This window comes from Labrus bergylta, chromosome 13 (genome assembly GCF_963930695.1).
Source record: "Labrus bergylta chromosome 13, fLabBer1.1, whole genome shotgun sequence".
NCBI classification, from domain to species: domain Eukaryota; kingdom Metazoa; phylum Chordata; class Actinopteri; order Labriformes; family Labridae; genus Labrus; species Labrus bergylta.
The window spans coordinates 8277953-8297952 of NC_089207.1; the positions used below are offsets into that span (position 1 = coordinate 8277953).

General features: G+C 36.5%; 12 non-coding genes and 1 pseudogene across 12 annotated transcripts; all 13 read left to right on the forward strand.

Moving 5' to 3' along the window:
• The first annotated feature begins 1338 nt into the window (after nt 1–1338).
• Nucleotides 1339–1457, forward strand: LOC136182255 (5S ribosomal RNA). Its single transcript, XR_010668573.1, has one exon. It is a non-coding gene; the product is annotated as a 5S ribosomal RNA (ribosomal RNA).
• A 1423-nt stretch (nt 1458–2880) lies between these two features.
• Nucleotides 2881–2999, forward strand: LOC136181670 (5S ribosomal RNA). Its single transcript, XR_010668017.1, has one exon. It is a non-coding gene; the product is annotated as a 5S ribosomal RNA (ribosomal RNA).
• Nucleotides 3000–4422: 1423 nt separating this feature from the next.
• LOC136181497 (5S ribosomal RNA) lies at nt 4423–4541 on the forward strand. The gene has a single exon (XR_010667844.1). It is a non-coding gene; the product is annotated as a 5S ribosomal RNA (ribosomal RNA).
• A 1421-nt stretch (nt 4542–5962) lies between these two features.
• Nucleotides 5963–6081, forward strand: LOC136182256 (5S ribosomal RNA). Its single transcript, XR_010668574.1, has one exon. It is a non-coding gene; the product is annotated as a 5S ribosomal RNA (ribosomal RNA).
• A 1423-nt stretch (nt 6082–7504) lies between these two features.
• LOC136182257 (5S ribosomal RNA) lies at nt 7505–7623 on the forward strand. The gene has a single exon (XR_010668575.1). It is a non-coding gene; the product is annotated as a 5S ribosomal RNA (ribosomal RNA).
• A 1423-nt stretch (nt 7624–9046) lies between these two features.
• On the forward strand, nt 9047–9165 carry LOC136181498 (5S ribosomal RNA). The gene has a single exon (XR_010667845.1). It is a non-coding gene; the product is annotated as a 5S ribosomal RNA (ribosomal RNA).
• Nucleotides 9166–10586: 1421 nt separating this feature from the next.
• Nucleotides 10587–10705, forward strand: LOC136182259 (5S ribosomal RNA). The gene has a single exon (XR_010668577.1). It is a non-coding gene; the product is annotated as a 5S ribosomal RNA (ribosomal RNA).
• Nucleotides 10706–12128: 1423 nt separating this feature from the next.
• Nucleotides 12129–12247, forward strand: LOC136182260 (5S ribosomal RNA). The gene has a single exon (XR_010668578.1). It is a non-coding gene; the product is annotated as a 5S ribosomal RNA (ribosomal RNA).
• Nucleotides 12248–13670: 1423 nt separating this feature from the next.
• LOC136182261 (5S ribosomal RNA) lies at nt 13671–13789 on the forward strand. The gene has a single exon (XR_010668579.1). It is a non-coding gene; the product is annotated as a 5S ribosomal RNA (ribosomal RNA).
• Nucleotides 13790–15212: 1423 nt separating this feature from the next.
• Nucleotides 15213–15331, forward strand: LOC136181678 (5S ribosomal RNA). The gene has a single exon (XR_010668025.1). It is a non-coding gene; the product is annotated as a 5S ribosomal RNA (ribosomal RNA).
• A 1417-nt stretch (nt 15332–16748) lies between these two features.
• LOC136181854 (5S ribosomal RNA) lies at nt 16749–16857 on the forward strand (annotated as a pseudogene).
• Nucleotides 16858–18274: 1417 nt separating this feature from the next.
• On the forward strand, nt 18275–18393 carry LOC136182262 (5S ribosomal RNA). The gene has a single exon (XR_010668580.1). It is a non-coding gene; the product is annotated as a 5S ribosomal RNA (ribosomal RNA).
• Nucleotides 18394–19816: 1423 nt separating this feature from the next.
• LOC136181499 (5S ribosomal RNA) lies at nt 19817–19935 on the forward strand. The gene has a single exon (XR_010667846.1). It is a non-coding gene; the product is annotated as a 5S ribosomal RNA (ribosomal RNA).
• Nucleotides 19936–20000: the final 65 nt, after the last annotated feature.

Here is a 20000-nt window from a genome sequence, read left to right on the forward strand (position 1 = left end):
AAACATGATTTTATTTGGCAGTCTGTCCTCTTTTTTTTTTGTTGTTGCAATTTTCATCAATGTTTTCAGTGAGTATTAATACATATTACGCTCTCTGGAGGCTGTTTTCAAAGTTCAGTTTTACATTCAAAAAGTACATGTAGCCTACTTAAGTAAGGACTACTGCATTAACATATTTTAATTACTTGTACTTAGGTTACTCTTTACTTCCCCACAACACTCTGGTAGCCATAATATACATTTGATTCAACTGGAAATATTCACCATCATTATAAATGTTTTCACATCAATAATAAACATTTACACCAAATCAGGAATTATTATAAATGATTACTATTAAGATTGAATTTAAAAAAAACCTGCAAACAAGTGATGCTTACTTATCAATCAATATTTTTTCAGAATCAATTGACGATTTTTCAGAAGTTGACCATTTTGCATCGTCACTTTTACTGTGGATTTATTAAGGTTTTCAAAACTGCAAACTTGTGAACAGTGAACAGCAGAAATAAGTTTAAATGTTGCATTAAGGCACACAAGATTTAGGATTATTATAGTAGCCTAAGCAGTGATTGATTAAGATATAAGGGACAACTCGAAATTATGTTTTTATCACCACTTACTTGTTTTGAGGTAATCTTGAATGACAAATGAATAAATCAGCCATTGCAATGTTTCATGTAGAAATCATAACCCTGTGGGGCATACATATTTGATCCCCTCACATTCTCCATTGTAACTAATCATTAAAAAAAACAATCCTCCATTAGGAATCACAAAGGAACACTTACTAATTATATGAAAATTCATAATTATTACAATCAGTCCCTATATATGCTATAGATGATCCCCAATCAAAATTCAGTGTAAGCTACTTTGTAGGAAAGTAGAAGCAATGATAGACAAATAAAAAAAGAACTGCAGTGCATAGCAGGAGGTTACAGCGCCCCCTGCTGGCTGAAGCAGGTATTAAAAGCTTACAGCACCTGGGATTCCCAGGCGGTCTCCCATCCAAGTACTAACCAGGCCAGTTTTGAAAGAGGGAAGTTAATCTTCACGGAATCGGTTTGTTCAATGTGTTTATCAGACGTTTGAACGTTCAGTTTGCCCGCAAGTCGTGAAACAAGTCTTAAAAACAAGCTGCAAGTCTTTAGTTAACTCCCAGCGTCAAAGTATTGCTGAATCTAGTAAGATTAAGTGTAAGTCTATCCATAGGCCCACACGTTTGAGTAGAAAAGTAATAAAATCAACTAGGTCATAGTCACTTGCTCTAATTTTGGCGAGGTGTTACTTTAAACCTAAGTATGTATAAATAACCCTTTAACAACCTGTTTATTCGCTTACGGCCATACCACCCTGAACACGCCCGATCTCGTCCGATCTCGGAAGCTAAGCAGGGTCGGGCCTGGTTAGTACTTGGATGGGAGACCGCCTGGGAATACCAGGTGCTGTAAGCTTTTAATACCTCCTTTAGCCAGAAGAGGGCGCTGTTGCCTCACTAGTGGAGAAAGGACTGAGAGAAACAGGCCAGTGGAAAATGAAACATGATTTTATTTGGCAGTCTGTCCTCTCTTTTTTTTTTGTTCTTGCAATTTTCATCAATGTTTTCAGTGAGTATTAATACATATTACGCTCTCTGGAGGCTGTTTTCAAAGTTCAGTTTTACATTCAAAAAGTACATGTAGCCTACTTAAGTAAGGACTACTGCATTAACATATTTTAATTACTTGTACTTAGGTTACTCTTTACTTCCCCACAACACTCTGGTAGCCATATTATACATTTGATTCAACTGGAAATATTCACCATCATTATAAATGTTTTCACATCAATAATAAACATTTACACCAAATCAGGAATTATTATAAATGATTACTATTAAGATTGAATTTAAAAAAAACCTGCAAACAAGTGATGCTTACTTATCAATCAATATTTTTTCAGAATCAATTGACGATTTTTCAGAAGTTGACCATTTTGCATCGTCACTTTTACTGTGGATTTATTAAGGTTTTCAAAACTGCAAACTTGTGAACAGTGAACAGCAGAAATAAGTTTAAATGTTGCATTAAGGCACACAAGATTTAGGATTATTATAGTAGCCTAAGCAGTGATTGATTAAGATATAAGGGACAACTCGAAATTATGTTTTTATCACCACTTACTTGTTTTGAGGTAATCTTGAATGACAAATGAATAAATCAGCCATTGCAATGTTTCATGTAGAAATCATAACCCTGTGGGGCATACATATTTGATCCCCTCACATTCTCCATTGTAACTAATCATTAAAAAAAACAATCCTCCATTAGGAATCACAAAGGAACACTTACTAATTATATGAAAATTCATAATTATTACAATCAGTCCCTATATATGCTATAGATGATCCCCAATCAAAATTCAGTGTAAGCTACTTTGTAGGAAAGTAGAAGCAATGATAGACAAATAAAAAAAGAACTGCAGTGCATAGCAGGAGGTTACAGCGCCCCCTGCTGGCTGAAGCAGGTATTAAAAGCTTACAGCACCTGGGATTCCCAGGCGGTCTCCCATCCAAGTACTAACCAGGCCAGTTTTGAAAGAGGGAAGTTAATCTTCACGGAATCGGTTTGTTCAATGTGTTTATCAGACGTTTGAACGTTCAGTTTGCCCGCAAGTCGTGAAACAAGTCTTAAAAACAAGCTGCAAGTCTTTAGTTAACTCCCAGCGTCAAAGTATTGCTGAATCTAGTAAGATTAAGTGTAAGTCTATCCATAGGCCCACACGTTTGAGTAGAAAAGTAATAAAATCAACTAGGTCATAGTCACTTGCTCTAATTTTGGCGAGGTGTTACTTTAAACCTAAGTATGTATAAATAACCCTTTAACAACCTGTTTATTCGCTTACGGCCATACCACCCTGAACACGCCCGATCTCGTCCGATCTCGGAAACTAAGCAGGGTCGGGCCTGGTTAGTACTTGGATGGGAGACCGCCTGGGAATACCAGGTGCTGTAAGCTTTTAATACCTCCTTTAGCCAGAAGAGGGCGCTGTTGCCTCACTAGTGGAGAAAGGACTGAGAGAAACAGGCCAGTGGAAAATGAAACATGATTTTATTTGGCAGTCTGTCCTCTCTTTTTTTTTTGTTCTTGCAATTTTCATCAATGTTTTCAGTGAGTATTAATACATATTACGCTCTCTGGAGGCTGTTTTCAAAGTTCAGTTTTACATTCAAAAAGTACATGTAGCCTACTTAAGTAAGGACTACTGCATTAACATATTTTAATTACTTGTACTTAGGTTACTCTTTACTTCCCCACAACACTCTGGTAGCCATAATATACATTTGATTCAACTGGAAATATTCACCATCATTATAAATGTTTTCACATCAATAATAAACATTTACACCAAATCAGGAATTATTATAAATGATTACTATTAAGATTGAATTTAAAAAAAACCTGCAAACAAGTGATGCTTACTTATCAATCAATATTTTTTCAGAATCAATTGACGATTTTTCAGAAGTTGACCATTTTGCATCGTCACTTTTACTGTGGATTTATTAAGGTTTTCAATACTGCAAAATTGTGAACAGTGAACAGCAGAAATAAGTTTAAATGTTGCATTAAGGCACACAAGATTTAGGATTATTATAGTAGCCTAAGCAGTGATTGATTAAGATATAAGGGACAACTCGAAATTATGTTTTTATCACCACTTACTTGTTTTGAGGTAATCTTGAATGACAAATGAATAAATCAGCCATTGCAATGTTTCATGTAGAAATCATAACCCTGTGGGGCATACATATTTGATCCCCTCACATTCTCCATTGTAACTAACCATTAAAAAAAACAATCCTCCATTAGGAATCACAAAGGAACACTTACTAATTATATGAAAATTCATAATTATTACAATCAGTCCCTATATATGCTATAGATGATCCCCAATCAAAATTCAGTGTAAGCTACTTTGTAGGAAAGTAGAAGCAATGATAGACAAATAAAAAAAGAACTGCAGTGCATAGCAGGAGGTTACAGCGCCCCCTGCTGGCTGAAGCAGGTATTAAAAGCTTACAGCACCTGGGATTCCCAGGCGGTCTCCCATCCAAGTACTAACCAGGCCAGTTTTGAAAGAGGGAAGTTAATCTTCACGGAATCGGTTTGTTCAATGTGTTTATCAGACGTTTGAACGTTCAGTTTGCCCGCAAGTCGTGAAACAAGTCTTAAAAACAAGCTGCAAGTCTTTAGTTAACTCCCAGCGTCAAAGTATTGCTGAATCTAGTAAGATTAAGTGTAAGTCTATCCATAGGCCCACACGTTTGAGTAAAAAAGTAATAAAATCAACTAGGTCATAGTCACTTGCTCTAATTTTGGCGAGGTGTTACTTTAAACCTAAGTATGTATAAATAACCCTTTAACAACCTGTTTATTCACTTACGGCCATACCACCCTGAACACGCCCGATCTCGTCCGATCTCGGAAGCTAAGCAGGGTCGGGCCTGGTTAGTACTTGGATGGGAGACCGCCTGGGAATACCAGGTGCTGTAAGCTTTTAATACCTCCTTTAGCCAGAAGAGGGCGCTGTTGCCTCACTAGTGGAGAAAGGACTGAGAGAAACAGGCCAGTGGAAAATGAAACATGATTTTATTTGGCAGTCTGTCCTCTTTTTTTTTTGTTGTTGCAATTTTCATCAATGTTTTCAGTGAGTATTAATACATATTACGCTCTCTGGAGGCTGTTTTCAAAGTTCAGTTTTACATTCAAAAAGTACATGTAGCCTACTTAAGTAAGGACTACTGCATTAACATATTTTAATTACTTGTACTTAGGTTACTCTTTACTTCCCCACAACACTCTGGTAGCCATAATATACATTTGATTCAACTGGAAATATTCACCATCATTATAAATGTTTTCACATCAATAATAAACATTTACACCAAATCAGGAATTATTATAAATGATTACTATTAAGATTGAATTTAAAAAAAACCTGCAAACAAGTGATGCTTACTTATCAATCAATATTTTTTCAGAATCAATTGACGATTTTTCAGAAGTTGACCATTTTGCATCGTCACTTTTACTGTGGATTTATTAAGGTTTTCAAAACTGCAAACTTGTGAACAGTGAACAGCAGAAATAAGTTTAAATGTTGCATTAAGGCACACAAGATTTAGGATTATTATAGTAGCCTAAGCAGTGATTGATTAAGATATAAGGGACAACTCGAAATTATGTTTTTATCACCACTTACTTGTTTTGAGGTAATCTTGAATGACAAATGAATAAATCAGCCATTGCAATGTTTCATGTAGAAATCATAACCCTGTGGGGCATACATATTTGATCCCCTCACATTCTCCATTGTAACTAATCATTAAAAAAAACAATCCTCCATTAGGAATCACAAAGGAACACTTACTAATTATATGAAAATTCATAATTATTACAATCAGTCCCTATATATGCTATAGATGATCCCCAATCAAAATTCAGTGTAAGCTACTTTGTAGGAAAGTAGAAGCAATGATAGACAAATAAAAAAAGAACTGCAGTGCATAGCAGGAGGTTACAGCGCCCCCTGCTGGCTGAAGCAGGTATTAAAAGCTTACAGCACCTGGGATTCCCAGGCGGTCTCCCATCCAAGTACTAACCAGGCCAGTTTTGAAAGAGGGAAGTTAATCTTCACGGAATCGGTTTGTTCAATGTGTTTATCAGACGTTTGAACGTTCAGTTTGCCCGCAAGTCGTGAAACAAGTCTTAAAAACAAGCTGCAAGTCTTTAGTTAACTCCCAGCGTCAAAGTATTGCTGAATCTAGTAAGATTAAGTGTAAGTCTATCCATAGGCCCACACGTTTGAGTAGAAAAGTAATAAAATCAACTAGGTCATAGTCACTTGCTCTAATTTTGGCGAGGTGTTACTTTAAACCTAAGTATGTATAAATAACCCTTTAACAACCTGTTTATTCGCTTACGGCCATACCACCCTGAACACGCCCGATCTCGTCCGATCTCGGAAGCTAAGCAGGGTCGGGCCTGGTTAGTACTTGGATGGGAGACCGCCTGGGAATACCAGGTGCTGTAAGCTTTTAATACCTCCTTTAGCCAGAAGAGGGCGCTGTTGCCTCACTAGTGGAGAAAGGACTGAGAGAAACAGGCCAGTGGAAAATGAAACATGATTTTATTTGGCAGTCTGTCCTCTCTTTTTTTTTTGTTCTTGCAATTTTCATCAATGTTTTCAGTGAGTATTAATACATATTACGCTCTCTGGAGGCTGTTTTCAAAGTTCAGTTTTACATTCAAAAAGTACATGTAGCCTACTTAAGTAAGGACTACTGCATTAACATATTTTAATTACTTGTACTTAGGTTACTCTTTACTTCCCCACAACACTCTGGTAGCCATATTATACATTTGATTCAACTGGAAATATTCACCATCATTATAAATGTTTTCACATCAATAATAAACATTTACACCAAATCAGGAATTATTATAAATGATTACTATTAAGATTGAATTTAAAAAAAACCTGCAAACAAGTGATGCTTACTTATCAATCAATATTTTTTCAGAATCAATTGACGATTTTTCAGAAGTTGACCATTTTGCATCGTCACTTTTACTGTGGATTTATTAAGGTTTTCAATACTGCAAACTTGTGAACAGTGAACAGCAGAAATAAGTTTAAATGTTGCATTAAGGCACACAAGATTTAGGATTATTATAGTAGCCTAAGCAGTGATTGATTAAGATATAAGGGACAACTCGAAATTATGTTTTTATCACCACTTACTTGTTTTGAGGTAATCTTGAATGACAAATGAATAAATCAGCCATTGCAATGTTTCATGTAGAAATCATAACCCTGTGGGGCATACATATTTGATCCCCTCACATTCTCCATTGTAACTAATCATTAAAAAAAACAATCCTCCATTAGGAATCACAAAGGAACACTTACTAATTATATGAAAATTCATAATTATTACAATCAGTCCCTATATATGCTATAGATGATCCCCAATCAAAATTCAGTGTAAGCTACTTTGTAGGAAAGTAGAAGCAATGATAGACAAATAAAAAAAGAACTGCAGTGCATAGCAGGAGGTTACAGCGCCCCCTGCTGGCTGAAGCAGGTATTAAAAGCTTACAGCACCTGGGATTCCCAGGCGGTCTCCCATCCAAGTACTAACCAGGCCAGTTTTGAAAGAGGGAAGTTAATCTTCACGGAATCGGTTTGTTCAATGTGTTTATCAGACGTTTGAACGTTCAGTTTGCCCGCAAGTCGTGAAACAAGTCTTAAAAACAAGCTGCAAGTCTTTAGTTAACTCCCAGCGTCAAAGTATTGCTGAATCTAGTAAGATTAAGTGTAAGTCTATCCATAGGCCCACACGTTTGAGTAGAAAAGTAATAAAATCAACTAGGTCATAGTCACTTGCTCTAATTTTGGCGAGGTGTTACTTTAAACCTAAGTATGTATAAATAACCCTTTAACAACCTGTTTATTTGCTTACGGCCATACCACCCTGAACACGCCCGATCTCGTCCGATCTCGGAAGCTAAGCAGGGTCGGGCCTGGTTAGTACTTGGATGGGAGACCGCCTGGGAATACCAGGTGCTGTAAGCTTTTAATACCTCCTTTAGCCAGAAGAGGGCGCTGTTGCCTCACTAGTGGAGAAAGGACTGAGAGAAACAGGCCAGTGGAAAATGAAACATGATTTTATTTGGCAGTCTGTCCTCTCTTTTTTTTTTGTTGTTGCAATTTTCATCAATGTTTTCAGTGAGTATTAATACATATTACGCTCTCTGGAGGCTGTTTTCAAAGTTCAGTTTTACATTCAAAAAGTACATGTAGCCTACTTAAGTAAGGACTACTGCATTAACATATTTTAATTACTTGTACTTAGGTTACTCTTTACTTCCCCACAACACTCTGGTAGCCATATTATACATTTGATTCAACTGGAAATATTCACCATCATTATAAATGTTTTCACATCAATAATAAACATTTACACCAAATCAGGAATTATTATAAATGATTACTATTAAGATTGAATTTAAAAAAAACCTGCAAACAAGTGATGCTTACTTATCAATCAATATTTTTTCAGAATCAATTGACGATTTTTCAGAAGTTGACCATTTTGCATCGTCACTTTTACTGTGGATTTATTAAGGTTTTCAATACTGCAAACTTGTGAACAGTGAACAGCAGAAATAAGTTTAAATGTTGCATTAAGGCACACAAGATTTAGGATTATTATAGTAGCCTAAGCAGTGATTGATTAAGATATAAGGGACAACTCGAAATTATGTTTTTATCACCACTTACTTGTTTTGAGGTAATCTTGAATGACAAATGAATAAATCAGCCATTGCAATGTTTCATGTAGAAATCATAACCCTGTGGGGCATACATATTTGATCCCCTCACATTCTCCATTGTAACTAACCATTAAAAAAAACAATCCTCCATTAGGAATCACAAAGGAACACTTACTAATTATATGAAAATTCATAATTATTACAATCAGTCCCTATATATGCTATAGATGATCCCCAATCAAAATTCAGTGTAAGCTACTTTGTAGGAAAGTAGAAGCAATGATAGACAAATAAAAAAAGAACTGCAGTGCATAGCAGGAGGTTACAGCGCCCCCTGCTGGCTGAAGCAGGTATTAAAAGCTTACAGCACCTGGGATTCCCAGGCGGTCTCCCATCCAAGTACTAACCAGGCCAGTTTTGAAAGAGGGAAGTTAATCTTCACGGAATCGGTTTGTTCAATGTGTTTATCAGACGTTTGAACGTTCAGTTTGCCCGCAAGTCGTGAAACAAGTCTTAAAAACAAGCTGCAAGTCTTTAGTTAACTCCCAGCGTCAAAGTATTGCTGAATCTAGTAAGATTAAGTGTAAGTCTATCCATAGGCCCACACGTTTGAGTAAAAAAGTAATAAAATCAACTAGGTCATAGTCACTTGCTCTAATTTTGGCGAGGTGTTACTTTAAACCTAAGTATGTATAAATAACCCTTTAACAACCTGTTTATTCACTTACGGCCATACCACCCTGAACACGCCCGATCTCGTCCGATCTCGGAAGCTAAGCAGGGTCGGGCCTGGTTAGTACTTGGATGGGAGACCGCCTGGGAATACCAGGTGCTGTAAGCTTTTAATACCTCCTTTAGCCAGAAGAGGGCGCTGTTGCCTCACTAGTGGAGAAAGGACTGAGAGAAACAGGCCAGTGGAAAATGAAACATGATTTTATTTGGCAGTCTGTCCTCTTTTTTTTTTGTTGTTGCAATTTTCATCAATGTTTTCAGTGAGTATTAATACATATTACGCTCTCTGGAGGCTGTTTTCAAAGTTCAGTTTTACATTCAAAAAGTACATGTAGCCTACTTAAGTAAGGACTACTGCATTAACATATTTTAATTACTTGTACTTAGGTTACTCTTTACTTCCCCACAACACTCTGGTAGCCATAATATACATTTGATTCAACTGGAAATATTCACCATCATTATAAATGTTTTCACATCAATAATAAACATTTACACCAAATCAGGAATTATTATAAATGATTACTATTAAGATTGAATTTAAAAAAAACCTGCAAACAAGTGATGCTTACTTATCAATCAATATTTTTTCAGAATCAATTGACGATTTTTCAGAAGTTGACCATTTTGCATCGTCACTTTTACTGTGGATTTATTAAGGTTTTCAAAACTGCAAACTTGTGAACAGTGAACAGCAGAAATAAGTTTAAATGTTGCATTAAGGCACACAAGATTTAGGATTATTATAGTAGCCTAAGCAGTGATTGATTAAGATATAAGGGACAACTCGAAATTATGTTTTTATCACCACTTACTTGTTTTGAGGTAATCTTGAATGACAAATGAATAAATCAGCCATTGCAATGTTTCATGTAGAAATCATAACCCTGTGGGGCATACATATTTGATCCCCTCACATTCTCCATTGTAACTAATCATTAAAAAAAACAATCCTCCATTAGGAATCACAAAGGAACACTTACTAATTATATGAAAATTCATAATTATTACAATCAGTCCCTATATATGCTATAGATGATCCCCAATCAAAATTCAGTGTAAGCTACTTTGTAGGAAAGTAGAAGCAATGATAGACAAATAAAAAAAGAACTGCAGTGCATAGCAGGAGGTTACAGCGCCCCCTGCTGGCTGAAGCAGGTATTAAAAGCTTACAGCACCTGGGATTCCCAGGCGGTCTCCCATCCAAGTACTAACCAGGCCAGTTTTGAAAGAGGGAAGTTAATCTTCACGGAATCGGTTTGTTCAATGTGTTTATCAGACGTTTGAACGTTCAGTTTGCCCGCAAGTCGTGAAACAAGTCTTAAAAACAAGCTGCAAGTCTTTAGTTAACTCCCAGCGTCAAAGTATTGCTGAATCTAGTAAGATTAAGTGTAAGTCTATCCATAGGCCCACACGTTTGAGTAGAAAAGTAATAAAATCAACTAGGTCATAGTCACTTGCTCTAATTTTGGCGAGGTGTTACTTTAAACCTAAGTATGTATAAATAACCCTTTAACAACCTGTTTATTCGCTTACGGCCATACCACCCTGAACACGCCCGATCTCGTCCGATCTCGGAAGCTAAGCAGGGTCGGGCCTGGTTAGTACTTGGATGGGAGACCGCCTGGGAATACCAGGTGCTGTAAGCTTTTAATACCTCCTTTAGCCAGAAGAGGGCGCTGTTGCCTCACTAGTGGAGAAAGGACTGAGAGAAACAGGCCAGTGGAAAATGAAACATGATTTTATTTGGCAGTCTGTCCTCTCTTTTTTTTTTGTTGTTGCAATTTTCATCAATGTTTTCAGTGAGTATTAATACATATTACGCTCTCTGGAGGCTGTTTTCAAAGTTCAGTTTTACATTCAAAAAGTACATGTAGCCTACTTAAGTAAGGACTACTGCATTAACATATTTTAATTACTTGTACTTAGGTTACTCTTTACTTCCCCACAACACTCTGGTAGCCATATTATACATTTGATTCAACTGGAAATATTCACCATCATTATAAATGTTTTCACATCAATAATAAACATTTACACCAAATCAGGAATTATTATAAATGATTACTATTAAGATTGAATTTAAAAAAAACCTGCAAACAAGTGATGCTTACTTATCAATCAATATTTTTTCAGAATCAATTGACGATTTTTCAGAAGTTGACCATTTTGCATCGTCACTTTTACTGTGGATTTATTAAGGTTTTCAATACTGCAAACTTGTGAACAGTGAACAGCAGAAATAAGTTTAAATGTTGCATTAAGGCACACAAGATTTAGGATTATTATAGTAGCCTAAGCAGTGATTGATTAAGATATAAGGGACAACTCGAAATTATGTTTTTATCACCACTTACTTGTTTTGAGGTAATCTTGAATGACAAATGAATAAATCAGCCATTGCAATGTTTCATGTAGAAATCATAACCCTGTGGGGCATACATATTTGATCCCCTCACATTCTCCATTGTAACTAATCATTAAAAAAAACAATCCTCCATTAGGAATCACAAAGGAACACTTACTAATTATATGAAAATTCATAATTATTACAATCAGTCCCTATATATGCTATAGATGATCCCCAATCAAAATTCAGTGTAAGCTACTTTGTAGGAAAGTAGAAGCAATGATAGACAAATAAAAAAAGAACTGCAGTGCATAGCAGGAGGTTACAGCGCCCCCTGCTGGCTGAAGCAGGTATTAAAAGCTTACAGCACCTGGGATTCCCAGGCGGTCTCCCATCCAAGTACTAACCAGGCCAGTTTTGAAAGAGGGAAGTTAATCTTCACGGAATCGGTTTGTTCAATGTGTTTATCAGACGTTTGAACGTTCAGTTTGCCCGCAAGTCGTGAAACAAGTCTTAAAAACAAGCTGCAAGTCTTTAGTTAACTCCCAGCGTCAAAGTATTGCTGAATCTAGTAAGATTAAGTGTAAGTCTATCCATAGGCCCACACGTTTGAGTAGAAAAGTAATAAAATCAACTAGGTCATAGTCACTTGCTCTAATTTTGGCGAGGTGTTACTTTAAACCTAAGTATGTATAAATAACCCTTTAACAACCTGTTTATTTGCTTACGGCCATACCACCCTGAACACGCCCGATCTCGTCCGATCTCGGAAGCTAAGCAGGGTCGGGCCTGGTTAGTACTTGGATGGGAGACCGCCTGGGAATACCAGGTGCTGTAAGCTTTTAATACCTCCTTTAGCCAGAAGAGGGCGCTGTTGCCTCACTAGTGGAGAAAGGACTGAGAGAAACAGGCCAGTGGAAAATGAAACATGATTTTATTTGGCAGTCTGTCCTCTCTTTTTTTTTTGTTGTTGCAATTTTCATCAATGTTTTCAGTGAGTATTAATACATATTACGCTCTCTGGAGGCTGTTTTCAAAGTTCAGTTTTACATTCAAAAAGTACATGTAGCCTACTTAAGTAAGGACTACTGCATTAACATATTTTAATTACTTGTACTTAGGTTACTCTTTACTTCCCCACAACACTCTGGTAGCCATATTATACATTTGATTCAACTGGAAATATTCACCATCATTATAAATGTTTTCACATCAATAATAAACATTTACACCAAATCAGGAATTATTATAAATGATTACTATTAAGATTGAATTTAAAAAAAACCTGCAAACAAGTGATGCTTACTTATCAATCAATATTTTTTCAGAATCAATTGACGATTTTTCAGAAGTTGACCATTTTGCATCGTCACTTTTACTGTGGATTTATTAAGGTTTTCAATACTGCAAACTTGTGAACAGTGAACAGCAGAAATAAGTTTAAATGTTGCATTAAGGCACACAAGATTTAGGATTATTATAGTAGCCTAAGCAGTGATTGATTAAGATATAAGGGACAACTCGAAATTATGTTTTTATCACCACTTACTTGTTTTGAGGTAATCTTGAATGACAAATGAATAAATCAGCCATTGCAATGTTTCATGTAGAAATCATAACCCTGTGGGGCATACATATTTGATCCCCTCACATTCTCCATTGTAACTAATCATTAAAAAAAACAATCCTCCATTAGGAATCACAAAGGAACACTTACTAATTATATGAAAATTCATAATTATTACAATCAGTCCCTATATATGCTATAGATGATCCCCAATCAAAATTCAGTGTAAGCTACTTTGTAGGAAAGTAGAAGCAATGATAGACAAATAAAAAAAGAACTGCAGTGCATAGCAGGAGGTTACAGCGCCCCCTGCTGGCTGAAGCAGGTATTAAAAGCTTACAGCACCTGGGATTCCCAGGCGGTCTCCCATCCAAGTACTAACCAGGCCAGTTTTGAAAGAGGGAAGTTAATCTTCACGGAATCGGTTTGTTCAATGTGTTTATCAGACGTTTGAACGTTCAGTTTGCCCGCAAGTCGTGAAACAAGTCTTAAAAACAAGCTGCAAGTCTTTAGTTAACTCCCAGCGTCAAAGTATTGCTGAATCTAGTAAGATTAAGTGTAAGTCTATCCATAGGCCCACACGTTTGAGTAGAAAAGTAATAAAATCAACTAGGTCATAGTCACTTGCTCTAATTTTGGCGAGGTGTTACTTTAAACCTAAGTATGTATAAATAACCCTTTAACAACCTGTTTATTCGCTTACGGCCATACCACCCTGAACACGCCCGATCTCGTCCGATCTCGGAAGCTAAGCAGGGTCGGGCCTGGTTAGTACTTGGATGGGAGACCGCCTGGGAATACCAGGTGCTGTAAGCTTTTAATACCTCCTTTAGCCAGAAGAGGGCGCTGTTGCCTCACTAGTGGAGAAAGGACTGAGAGAAACAGGCCAGTGGAAAATGAAACATGATTTTATTTGGCAGTCTGTCCTCTCTTTTTTTTTTGTTGTTGCAATTTTCATCAATGTTTTCAGTGAGTATTAATACATATTACGCTCTCTGGAGGCTGTTTTCAAAGTTCAGTTTTACATTCAAAAAGTACATGTAGCCTACTTAAGTAAGGACTACTGCATTAACATATTTTAATTACTTGTACTTAGGTTACTCTTTACTTCCCCACAACACTCTGGTAGCCATATTATACATTTGATTCAACTGGAAATATTCACCATCATTATAAATGTTTTCACATCAATAATAAACATTTACACCAAATCAGGAATTATTATAAATGATTACTATTAAGATTGAATTTAAAAAAAACCTGCAAACAAGTGATGCTTACTTATCAATCAATATTTTTTCAGAATCAATTGACGATTTTTCAGAAGTTGACCATTTTGCATCGTCACTTTTACTGTGGATTTATTAAGGTTTTCAATACTGCAAACTTGTGAACAGTGAACAGCAGAAATAAGTTTAAATGTTGCATTAAGGCACACAAGATTTAGGATTATTATAGTAGCCTAAGCAGTGATTGATTAAGATATAAGGGACAACTCGAAATTATGTTTTTATCACCACTTACTTGTTTTGAGGTAATCTTGAATGACAAATGAATAAATCAGCCATTGCAATGTTTCATGTAGAAATCATAACCCTGTGGGGCATACATATTTGATCCCCTCACATTCTCCATTGTAACTAATCATTAAAAAAAACAATCCTCCATTAGGAATCACAAAGGAACACTTACTAATTATATGAAAATTCATAATTATTACAATCAGTCCCTATATATGCTATAGATGATCCCCAATCAAAATTCAGTGTAAGCTACTTTGTAGGAAAGTAGAAGCAATGATAGACAAATAAAAAAAGAACTGCAGTGCATAGCAGGAGGTTACAGCGCCCCCTGCTGGCTGAAGCAGGTATTAAAAGCTTACAGCACCTGGGATTCCCAGGCGGTCTCCCATCCAAGTACTAACCAGGCCAGTTTTGAAAGAGGGAAGTTAATCTTCACGGAATCGGTTTGTTCAATGTGTTTATCAGACGTTTGAACGTTCAGTTTGCCCGCAAGTCGTGAAACAAGTCTTAAAAACAAGCTGCAAGTCTTTAGTTAACTCCCAGCGTCAAAGTATTGCTGAATCTAGTAAGATTAAGTGTAAGTCTATCCATAGGCCCACACGTTTGAGTAGAAAAGTAATAAAATCAACTAGGTCATAGTCACTTGCTCTAATTTTGGCGAGGTGTTACTTTAAACCTAAGTATGTATAAATAACCCTTTAACAACCTGTTTATTCGCTTACAGCCATACCACCCTGAACACGCCCGATCTCGTCCGATCTCAGAAGCTAAGCAGGGTCGGGCCTGGTTAGTACTTGGATGGGAGACCGCCTGGGAATACCAGGTGCTGTAAGCTTTTAATACCTCCTTTAGCCAGAAGAGGGCGCTGTTGCCTCACTAGTGGAGAAAGGACTGAGAGAAACAGGCCAGTGGAAAATGAAACATGATTTTATTTGGCAGTCTGTCCTCTTTTTTTTTGTTGCAATTTTCATCAATGTTTTCAGTGAGTATTAATACATATTACGCTCTCTGGAGGCTGTTTTCAAAGTTCAGTTTTACATTCAAAAAGTACATGTAGCCTACTTACGTAAGGACTACTGCATTAACATATTTTAATTACTTGTACTTAGGTTACTCTTTACTTCCCCACAACACTCTGGTAGCCATATTATACATTTGATTCAACTGGAAATATTCACCATCATTATAAATGTTTTCACATCAATAATAAACATTTACACCAAATCAGGAATTATTATAAATGATTACTATTAAGATTGAATTTAAAAAAAACCTGCAAACAAGTGATGCTTACTTATCAATCAATATTTTTTCAGAATCAATTGACGATTTTTCAGAAGTTGACCATTTTGCATCGTCACTTTTACTGTGGATTTATTAAGGTTTTCAATACTGCAAACTTGTGAACAGTGAACAGCAGAAATAAGTTTAAATGTTGCATTAAGGCACACAAGATTTAGGATTATTATAGTAGCCTAAGCAGTGATTGATTAAGATATAAGGGACAACTCGAAATTATGTTTTTATCACCACTTACTTGTTTTGAGGTAATCTTGAATGACAAATGAATAAATCAGCCATTGCAATGTTTCATGTAGAAATCATAACCCTGTGGGGCATACATATTTGATCCCCTCACATTCTCCATTGTAACTAATCATTAAAAAAAACAATCCTCCATTAGGAATCACAAAGGAACACTTACTAATTATATGAAAATTCATAATTATTACAATCAGTCCCTATATATGCTATAGATGATCCCCAATCAAAATTCAGTGTAAGCTACTTTGTAGGAAAGTAGAAGCAATGATAGACAAATAAAAAAAGAACTGCAGTGCATAGCAGGAGGTTACAGCGCCCCCTGCTGGCTGAAGCAGGTATTAAAAGCTTACAGCACCTGGGATTCCCAGGCGGTCTCCCATCAAAGTACTAACCAGGCCAGTTTTGAAAGAGGGAAGTTAATCTTCACGGAATCGGTTTGTTCAATGTGTTTATCAGACGTTTGAACGTTCAGTTTGCCCGCAAGTCGTGAAACAAGTCTTAAAAACAAGCTGCAAGTCTTTAGTTAACTCCCAGCGTCAAAGTATTGCTGAATCTAGTAAGATTAAGTGTAAGTCTATCCATAGGCCCACACGTTTGAGTAGAAAAGTAATAAAATCAACTAGGTCATAGTCACTTGCTCTAATTTTGGCGAGGTGTTACTTTAAACCTAAGTATGTATAAATAACCCTTTAACAACCTGTTCATTCACTTACGGCCATACCACCCTGAACACGCCCGATCTCGGAAGCTAAGCAGGGTCGGGCCTGGTTAGTACTTGGATGGGAGACCGCCTGGGAATACCAGGTGCTGTAAGCTTTTAATACCTCCTTTAGCCAGAAGAGGGCGCTGTTGCCTCACTAGTGGAGAAAGGACTGAGAGAAACAGGCCAGTGGAAAATGAAACATGATTTTATTTGGCAGTCTGTCCTCTTTTTTTTTGTTGCAATTTTCATCAATGTTTTCAGTGAGTATTAATACATATTATGCTCTCTGGAGGCTGTTTTCAAAGTTCAGTTTTACATTCAAAAAGTACATGTAGCCTACTTACGTAAGGACTACTGCATTAACATATTTTAATTACTTGTACTTAGGTTACTCTTTACTTCCCCACAACACTCTGGTAGCCATATTATACATTTGATTCAACTGGAAATATTCACCATCATTATAAATGTTTTCACATCAATAATAAACATTTACACCAAATCAGGAATTATTATAAATGATTACTATTAAGATTGAATTTAAAAAAAACCTGCAAACAAGTGATGCTTACTTATCAATCAATATTTTTTCAGAATCAATTGACGATTTTTCAGAAGTTGACCATTTTGCATCGTCACTTTTACTGTGGATTTATTAAGGTTTTCAATACTGCAAACTTGTGAACAGTGAACAGCAGAAATAAGTTTAAATGTTGCATTAAGGCACACAAGATTTAGGATTATTATAGTAGCCTAAGCAGTGATTGATTAAGATATAAGGGACAACTCGAAATTATGTTTTTATCACCACTTACTTGTTTTGAGGTAATCTTGAATGACAAATGAATAAATCAGCCATTGCAATGTTTCATGTAGAAATCATAACCCTGTGGGGCATACATATTTGATCCCCTCACATTCTCCATTGTAACTAATCATTAAAAAAAACAATCCTCCATTAGGAATCACAAAGGAACACTTACTAATTATATGAAAATTCATAATTATTACAATCAGTCCCTATATATGCTATAGATGATCCCCAATCAAAATTCAGTGTAAGCTACTTTGTAGGAAAGTAGAAGCAATGATAGACAAATAAAAAAAGAACTGCAGTGCATAGCAGGAGGTTACAGCGCCCCCTGCTGGCTGAAGCAGGTATTAAAAGCTTACAGCACCTGGGATTCCCAGGCGGTCTCCCATCCAAGTACTAACCAGGCCAGTTTTGAAAGAGGGAAGTTAATCTTCACGGAATCGGTTTGTTCAATGTGTTTATCAGACGTTTGAACGTTCAGTTTGCCCGCAAGTCGTGAAACAAGTCTTAAAAACAAGCTGCAAGTCTTTAGTTAACTCCCAGCGTCAAAGTATTGCTGAATCTAGTAAGATTAAGTGTAAGTCTATCCATAGGCCCACACGTTTGAGTAGAAAAGTAATAAAATCAACTAGGTCATAGTCACTTGCTCTAATTTTGGCGAGGTGTTACTTTAAACCTAAGTATGTATAAATAACCCTTTAACAACCTGTTCATTCGCTTACGGCCATACCACCCTGAACACGCCCGATCTCGTCCGATCTCGGAAGCTAAGCAGGGTCGGGCCTGGTTAGTACTTGGATGGGAGACCGCCTGGGAATACCAGGTGCTGTAAGCTTTTAATACCTCCTTTAGCCAGAAGAGGGCGCTGTTGCCTCACTAGTGGAGAAAGGACTGAGAGAAACAGGCCAGTGGAAAATGAAACATGATTTTATTTGGCAGTCTGTCCTCTCTTTTTTTTTTGTTGTTGCAATTTTCATCAATGTTTTCAGTGAGTATTAATACATATTACGCTCTCTGGAGGCTGTTTTCAAAGTTCAGTTTTACATTCAAAAAGTACATGTAGCCTACTTACGTAAGGACTACTGCATTAACATATTTTAATTACTTGTACTTAGGTTACTCTTTACTTCCCCACAACACTCTGGTAGCCATATTATACATTTGATTCAACTGGAAATATTCACCATCATTATAAATGTTTTCACATCAATAATAAACATTTACACCAAATCAGGAATTATTATAAATGATTACTATTAAGATTGAATTTAAAAAAAACCTGCAAACAAGTGATGCTTACTTATCAATCAATATTTTTTCAGAATCAATTGACGATTTTTCAGAAGTTGACCATTTTGCATCGTCACTTTTACTGTGGATTTATTAAGGTTTTCAATACTGCAAACTTGTGAACAGTGAACAGCAGAAATAAGTTTAAATGTTGCATTAAGGCACACAAGATTTAGGATTATTATAGTAGCCTAAGCAGTGATTGATTAAGATATAAGGGACAACTCGAAATTATGTTTTTATCACCACTTACTTGTTTTGAGGTAATCTTGAATGACAAATGAATAAATCAGCCATTGCAATGTTTCATGTAGAAATCATAACCCTGTGGGGCATACATATTTGATCCCCTCACATTCTCCATTGTAACTAATCATTAAAAAAAACAATCCTCCATTAGGAATCACAAAGGAACACTTACTAATTATATGAAAATTCATAATTATTACAATCAGTCCCTATATATGCTATAGATGATCCCCAATCAAAATTCAGTGTAAGCTACTTTGTAGGAAAGTAGAAGCAATGATAGACAAATAAAAAAAGAACTGCAGTGCATAGCAGGAGGTTACAGCGCCCCCTGCTGGCTGAAGCAGGTATTAAAAGCTTACAGCACCTGGGATTCCCAGGCGGTCTCCCATCCAAGTACTAACCAGGCCAGTTTTGAAAGAGGGAAGTTAATCTTCACGGAATCGGTTTGTTCAATGTGTTTATCAGACGTTTGAACGTTCAGTTTGCCCGCAAGTCGTGAAACAAGTCTTAAAAACAAGCTGCAAGTCTTTAGTTAACTCCCAGCGTCAAAGTATTGCTGAATCTAGTAAGATTAAGTGTAAGTCTATCCATAGGCCCACACGTTTGAGTAGAAAAGTAATAAAATCAACTAGGTCATAGTCACTTGCTCTAATTTTGGCGAGGTGTTACTTTAAACCTAAGTATGTATAAATAACCCTTTAACAACCTGTTCATTCACTTACGGCCATACCACCCTGAACACGCCCGATCTCGTCCGATCTCGGAAGCTAAGCAGGGTCGGGCCTGGTTAGTACTTGGATGGGAGACCGCCTGGGAATACCAGGTGCTGTAAGCTTTTAATACCTCCTTTAGCCAGAAGAGGGCGCTGTTGCCTCACTAGTGGAGAAAGGACTGAGAGAA